Here is a 7,977-nt window from a genome sequence, read left to right on the forward strand (position 1 = left end):
AGAGTGATTAAATGAGAGATTGAATTAGCGAGTGAGTGATTCAGTGAGAGAGATTCAGCGAGATTGAGATTCAGCGAGAGTGAGATTCAGTGAAAGAGTGTTTCAGCGAGAGAGTGTTTCAGCGAGAGAGTGTTTCAGCGAGAGAGAGTGATTCAGCGAGAGTGATTCAGCGAGAGAGTGATTCAGCGAGAGAGTGTTTTAGTGAGTGAGTGACTCATCGAGAGAGTGTAATTCCGCGAGAGAGTGATTCAGCGAGAGAGAGATACAGCGAGAGAGATTCAGCAAGAGTGAGATTCAGCGTGAGAGTGATTCAGCGAGAGAATGATTCAGCGAGAGAGTGATTCAGCGATGAATGAATCAGTGAGCGAGTGAATCAGCGAGAGAGTGAATCAGCGAGAGAGTGTTTCAGCGAGAGAGTGATTCAGCGAGGGAGTGATTCAGCGAGAGAGTGATTCAGCGAGAGAGTGATTCAGCGAGAGAGTGATTCAGCGAGAGACTGTTTCAGCGAGTGAGTGTTTCAGCGAGTGAGTGATCCAGCGAGTGAGTGATTCAACGAGTGAGCGTTTCAGCGAGTGAGCGATTCTGCGAGTGAGCGATTCAGTGAGTGAGAGATTCAGTGAGTGAGAGCGATTCAGTGAGTGAGAGCGATTCAGTGAGTTAGAGAGATTCAGTGAGTGCGAGAGATTCAGTGAGTGCGAGAGATTCAGTGAGTGCGAGAGATTCAGTGAGTGTGAGAGATTCAGTAAGTGAGAGTGCTTCAGCGAGAGAGTGATTCAGCGAGAGAGTGGTTCAGCGAAAGTGAGATTCAGCGAGAGAGTGATTTAGTGAGAGAGAGATTCAGCGTGAGAGTGATTCAGCGAGAGAGAGATTCAGCGAGTGAGTGACTCAGCGAGTGATTGATTCAGCGAGAGAGTGATTCAGCGAGAGAGGTGATTCAGCGAGAGACTGATTCAGCGAGTGAGTGTTTCAGCGAGTGTGTGATCCAGGCGAGTGAGCGATTCAGCGAGTGAGCGTTTCTGCGAGTGAGCGATTCTGCGAGTGAGCGATTCAGCGAGTGAACGATACAGTGAGTGAGAGCGATTCAGTGAGTGAGAGTGATTCAGTGAGTTAGAGAGATTCATTGAGTGAGAGCGATTCAGTGAGTGAGAGCGATTCAGTGAGTGCGAGAGATTCCAGTGAGTGGCGAGAGATTCAGTGAGTGTGAAGATTCAGTAAGTGAGAGCGATACAGTGAAAGAGAGTGATTAAGTGAGAGATTGATTTAGTGAGTGAGTGATTCAGCGAGAGAGAGATTCAGTGAGAGTGAGATTCAGCGAGAGTGAGATTGACCGATGGAGCTATTCAGCGAGGGACTGAATCAGTGAGAGAATGAATCAGCGAGAGAGTTATTCATCGAGAGAGTGCTTCAGCGAGAGAGTGATTCAGCGAGAGACTCTTTCAGCGAGAGAGTGTTTCAGCGAGTGAGTGTTTCAGCGAGAGAGTGTTTCAGCGAGAGAATGATTCAGCCAGAGAGTGATTCAGCCAGAGAGTGATTCAGCCAGAGAGTGATTCAGCCAGAGAGTGATTCAGAGAGGGAGTGATTCAGAGAGGGAGTGATTCAGCGAGTGAGTGATTCTGCGAGTGAGTGCTTCTGCCAGAGAATGAGTCAGTCAGAGAGTGATTCAGCCAGAGAGTGATTCAGCCAGAGAGTGCTTCAGAGAGGGAGTGCTTCAGAGAGGGAGTGCTTCAGAGAGGGAGTGCTTCAGAGAATGAGTGTTTCAGTGAGAGAGTGATTCAGCAAGAGTGCGATACATTGAAAGAGAGTGATTAAGTGAGAAATTGATTTAGTGAGTGAGTGACTCATCGAGAGAGTGTGATTCAGCGAGAGAGTGATTCAGCAAGAGAGAGACTCAGCGAGTGAGCGATTCAGCGAGTGAGTGATTCAGAGTGTGGGCGATTCAGTGAGTGAGCGATTGAGCGAGTGAGCGATTCAGCGAAAGAGATTGATTCAGTGAGTGAGTGATTCTGCGAGTGAGTGATTCAGCCAGAGAATGAGTCAGCCAGAGAGTTATTCAGCCAGAGAGTGATTCAGCCAGAGAGTGATTCAGACAGAGAGTGCTTCAGAGAGGGACTCCTTCAGAGAGTGAGTGCTTCAGAGATTGAGTGTTTCAGCGAGAGAGTGATTCAGCAAGAGTGCGATACATTGAAAGAGAGTGATAAACTGAGAATTTGATTTAGTGAGTGAGTGACTCATCGAGAGAGTGTAATTCCGCGAGAGAGTGATTCAGCGAGAGAGAGATACAGCGAGAGAGATTCAGCAAGAGTGAGATTCAGCGTGAGAGTGATTCAGCGAGAGAATGATTCAGCGAGAGAGTGATTCAGCGATGAATGAATCAGTGAGCGAGTGAATCAGCGAGAGAGTGAATCAGCGAGAGAGTGTTTCAGCGAGAGAGTGATTCAGCGAGGGAGTGATTCAGCGAGAGAGTGATTCAGCGAGAGAGTGATTCAGCGAGAGAGTGATTCAGCGAGAGACTGTTTCAGCGAGTGAGTGTTTCAGCGAGTGAGTGATCCAGCGAGTGAGTGATTCAACGAGTGAGCGTTTCAGCGAGTGAGCGATTCTGCGAGTGAGCGATTCAGTGAGTGAGAGATTCAGTGAGTGAGAGCGATTCAGTGAGTGAGAGCGATTCAGTGAGTTAGAGAGATTCAGTGAGTGCGAGAGATTCAGTGAGTGCGAGAGATTCAGTGAGTGTGAGAGATTCAGTAAGCGAGAGTGCTTCAGCGAGAGTGTGAATCAGCGAGAGAGTGATTCAGCGAGAGAGTGTTTCAGCGAGAGTGAGATTAAGCGAGTGAGTGATTTAGCGAGAGAGCGATTCAGCGTCAGAGTGATTCAGCGAGGGAGCGATTCAGCGAGGGAGTGATTCAGTGAGGGAGTGATTCACCGAGGGAGTGATTTAGCGAGAGAGTGATTCAGCGAAAGAGAGATTCAGCGAGAGAGGGATTCAGCGAGAGAGAGATTCAGCGAGAGTGAGATTCAGCGAGTGTGAGATTCAACGAGGGACTGAATCAGCGAGAGAGTGTTTCAGCGAGTGAGTGTTTCAGCTAGAGAGTGTTTCAGCGAGAGAGTGATTCATCAGAGAATGATTCAGCCAGGGAGTGATTCAGCCAGGGAGTGATTCAGAGAGTGAGCGATTCAGAGAGGGAGCGATTCAGCGAGAGTGAGATTCAGCGAGAGAGCGATACAGTGAAAGAGAGTGATTAAGTGAGAGATTGATTTAGTGAGTGAGTGATTCAGCGAGAGAGAGATTCAGTGAGAGTGAGATTCAGCGAGAGTGAGATTGACCGATGGAGCTATTCAGCGAGGGACTGAATCAGTGAGAGAATGAATCAGTGAGAGAGTTATTCATCGAGAGAGTGCTTCAGCGAGAGAGTGATTCAGCGAGAGACTCTTTCAGCGAGAGAGTGTTTCAGCGAGTGAGTGTTTCAGCGAGAGAGTGTTTCAGCGAGAGAATGATTCAGCCAGAGAGTGATTCAGCCAGAGAGTGATTCAGCCAGAGAGTGATTCAGCCAGAGAGTGATTCAGAGAGGGAATGATTAAGAGAGGGAGTGATTCAGCGAGTGAGTGATTCTGCGAGTGAGTGATTCTGCCAGAGACTGAGTCAGTCAGAGAGTGATTCAGCCAGAGAGTGATTCAGCCAGAGAGTGCTTCAGAGAGGGAGTGCTTCAGAGAGGGAGTGCTTCAGAGAGGGAGTGCTTCAGAGAATGAGTGTTTCAGTGAGAGAGTGATTCAGCAAGAGTGCGATACATTGAAAGAGAGTGATTAAGTGAGAAATTGATTTAGTGAGTGAGTGACTCATCGAGAGAGTGTGATTCAGCGAGAGAGTGATTCAGCAAGAGAGAGACTCAGCGAGTGAGCGATTCAGCGAGTGAGTGATTCAGAGTGTGGGCGATTCAGTGAGTGAGCGATTGAGCGAGTGAGCGATTCAGCGAAAGAGATTGATTCAGCGAGTGAGTGATTCTGCGAGTGAGTGATTCAGCCAGAGAATGAGTCAGCCAGAGAGTGATTCAGCCAGAGAGTGATTCAGCCAGAGAGTGATTCAGACAGAGAGTGCTTCAGAGAGGGACTCCTTCAGAGAGTGAGTGCTTCAGAGATTGAGTGTTTCAGCGAGAGAGTGATTCAGCAAGAGTGCGATACATTGAAAGAGAGTGATAAACTGAGAATTTGATTTAGTGAGTGAGTGACTCATCGAGAGAGTGTAATTCCGCGAGAGAGTGATTCAGCGAGAGAGAGATACAGCGAGAGAGATTCAGCAAGAGTGAGATTCAGCGTGAGAGTGATTCAGCGAGAGAATGATTCAGCGAGAGAGTGATTCAGCGATGAATGAATCAGTGAGCGAGTGAATCAGCGAGAGAGTGAATCAGCGAGAGAGTGTTTCAGCGAGAGAGTGATTCAGCGAGGGAGTGATTCAGCGAGAGAGTGATTCAGCGAGAGAGTGATTCAGCGAGAGAGTGATTCAGCGAGAGACTGTTTCAGCGAGTGAGTGTTTCAGCGAGTGAGTGATCCAGCGAGTGAGTGATTCAACGAGTGAGCGTTTCAGCGAGTGAGCGATTCTGCGGGTGAGCGATTCAGTGAGTGAGAGATTCAGTGAGTGAGAGCGATTCAGTGAGTGAGAGCGATTCAGTGAGTTAGAGAGATTCAGTGAGTGCGAGAGATTCAGTGAGTGCGAGAGATTCAGTGAGTGTGAGAGATTCAGTAAGCGAGAGTGCTTCAGCGAGAGTGTGAATCAGCGAGAGAGTGATTCAGCGAGAGAGTGTTTCAGCGAGAGTGAGATTAAGCGAGAGAGTGATTTAGCGAGAGAGCGATTCAGCGTCAGAGTGATTCAGCGAGGGAGCGATTCAGCGAGGGAGTGATTCAGTGAGGGAGTGATTCACCGAGGGAGTGATTTAGCGAGAGAGTGATTCAGCGAAAGAGAGATTCAGCGAGAGAGGGATTCAGCGAGAGAGAGATTCAGCGAGAGTGAGATTCAGCGAGTGTGAGATTCAACGAGGGACTGAATCAGCGAGAGAGTGTTTCAGCGAGTGAGTGTTTCAGCTAGAGAGTGTTTCAGCGAGAGAGTGATTCATCAGAGAATGATTCAGCCAGGGAGTGATTCAGCCAGGGAGTGATTCAGAGAGTGAGCGATTCAGAGAGGGAGCGATTCAGCGAGAGTGAGATTCAGCGAGAGAGCGATACAGTGAAAGAGAGTGATTAAGTGAGAGATTGATTTAGTGAGTGAGTGATTCAGCGAGAGAGAGATTCAGTGAGAGTGAGATTCAGCGAGAGTGAGATTGACCGATGGAGCTATTCAGCGAGGGACTGAATCAGTGAGAGAATGAATCAGCGAGAGAGTTATTCATCGAGAGAGTGCTTCAGCGAGAGAGTGATTCAGCGAGAGACTCTTTCAGCGAGAGAGTGTTTCAGCGAGTGAGTGTTTCAGCGAGAGAGTGTTTCAGCGAGAGAATGATTCAGCCAGAGAGTGATTCAGCCAGAGAGTGATTCAGCCAGAGAGTGATTCAGCCAGAGAGTGATTCAGAGAGGGAATGATTAAGAGAGGGAGTGATTCAGCGAGAGAGTGATTCAGAGAGGGAACGATTCAGAGAGGGAGTGATTCAGAGAGGGAGTGACTCAGAGAGGGAGTGTTTCGGAGAGGGAGTGATTCAGAGAGGGAGAGATTCAGAGAGGGAGCGATTCACACAGGGAGCGATTCAGCGAGAGTGAGTTTCAGCGAGAGAGAGATACAGTGAAAGAGAGTGATTAAATGAGAGATTGAATTAGCGAGTGAGTGATTCAGTGAGAGAGATTCAGCGAGATTGAGATTCAGCGAGAGTGAGATTCAGTGAAAGAGTGTTTCAGCGAGAGAGTGTTTCAGCGAGAGAGTGTTTCAGCGAGAGAGAGTGATTCAGCGAGAGTGATTCAGCGAGAGAGTGATTCAGCGAGAGAGTGTTTCAGCGAGTGCGTGTTTCAGCGAGTGAGTGTTTCAGCGAGAGAGTGATTCAGCGACAGATTGTTTCAGCCAGAGAGTGATTCAGCCAGAGAGTGATTCAGCCAGAGAGTGATTCAGCCAGGGAGTGATTCAGCCAGAGAGTGATTCAGAGAGGGAGTGATTCAGAGAGTGACTGATTCAGAGAGGGAGTTATTCAGTGAGAGAGTGATTCAGCGAGAGAGTGATTCAGCGAGAGAGAGATTTAGCGAGAGAGTGATCCAGCGAGTGAGTGATGCAGCGAGTGAGCATTTCAGCGAGTGAGCGATTCTGCGAGTGAGCGATTCAGCGAGTGAGCGATACAGTGAGTGAGAGCGATTCAGTGAGTGAGAGCGATTCAGTGAGTGAGAGCGATTCAGTGAGTGAGAGATTCAGTGAGTGAGAGCGATTCAGTGAGTGAGAGCGATTCAGTGAGTTAGAGAGATTCAGTGATTGAGAGCGATTCAGTGAGTGTGAGCGATTCAGTGAGTGCGAGAGATTCAGTGAGTGCGAGAGATTCAGTGAGTGTGAGAGATTCAGTAAGTGAGAGTGCTTCAGCGAGAGAGTGATTCAGCGAGAGAGTGTTTCAGCGAAAGTGAGATTCAGCGAGAGAGTGATTTAGTGAGAGAGAGATTCAGCGTGAGAGTGATTCAGCGAGAGAGAGATTCAGCGAGTGATTGACTCAGCGAGTGATTGATTCAGCGAGAGAGTGATTCAGCGAGAGAGTGATTCAGCGAGAGACTGATTCAGCGAGTGAGTGTTTCAGCGAGTGTGTGATCCAGCGAGTGAGCGATTCAGCGAGTGAGCGTTTCTGCGAGTGAGCGATTCTGCGAGTGAGCGATTCAGCGAGTGAACGATACAGTGAGTGAGAGCGATTCAGTGAGTGAGAGTGATTCAGTGAGTTAGAGAGATTCATTGAGTGAGAGCGATTCAGTGAGTGAGAGCGATTCAGTGAGTGCGAGAGATTCAGTGAGTGCGAGAGATTCAGTGAGTGTGAGAGATTCAGTAAGTGAGAGTGCTTCAGTGAGAGTGTGAATCAGCGAGAGAGTGATTCAGCGAGAGAGTGTTTCAGCGAGAGTGAGATTCAGTGAGAGAGTCATTTAGCGAGAGAGCGATTCAGCGTGAGAGTGATTCAGCGAGAGACAGATTCTGCGAGTGAGTGACTCAGCGAGTGATTGATTCTGCGAGTGAGTGATTCAGCCAGAGAGTGATTCAGCCAGAGAGTGATTCAGCGAGGGAGTGATTCAGTGAAGGAGTGATTCACCGAGGGAGTGATTCAGCCAGAGAGTGATTCAGCCAGAGAGAGATTCAGCGAGAGAGAGATTCAGCGAGAGAGAGATTCAGCGAGAGAGAGATTCAGCGAGAGTGAGATTCAGCGAGAGTGAGATTCAGTGAGGGACTGAATCAGCGAGAGAGTGTTTCAGCGAGTGAGTGTTTCAGCGAGAGAGTCTTTCAGCGAGAGAGTGATTCAGCCAGAGAATGATTCAGCCAGAGAATGATTCAGCCAGGGAGTGATTCAGCCAGGGAGTTTTTCAGAGAGTGAGCGATTCAGCGAGAGTGAGATTCAGCGAGACAGCGATACAGTGAAAGAGAGTGATTAAGTGAGAGATTGATTTAGTGAGCGAGTGATTCAGCGAGAGAGAGATTCAGCGAGAGTGAGATTCAGCGAGAGTGAGATTTACTGATGGAGTTATTCAGCGAGGGACTGAATCAGCGAGAGAATGAATCAGCGAGAGAGTGATTCAGCAAGAGAGTGATTCAGCGAGAGAGTGATTCAGCGAGAGAGTGATCCAGCGAGTGAGTGATGCAGCAAGTGAGCGTTTCAGCGAGTGAGCGATTCTGCGAGTGAGCGATTCAGCGAGTGAGCGATACAGTGAGTGAGAGCGATTCAGTGAGTGAGAGCGATTCAGTGATTGCGAGAGATTCAGTGAGTGTGAGAGATTCAGTAAGTGAGAGTGCTTCAGCGAGAGAGTGAATCAGCGAGAGAGTGATTCAGCGAGAGA

The sequence above is a fragment of the Carcharodon carcharias genome, chromosome 30, assembly GCF_017639515.1.
Source record: "Carcharodon carcharias isolate sCarCar2 chromosome 30, sCarCar2.pri, whole genome shotgun sequence".
Taxonomy (NCBI): domain Eukaryota; kingdom Metazoa; phylum Chordata; class Chondrichthyes; order Lamniformes; family Lamnidae; genus Carcharodon; species Carcharodon carcharias.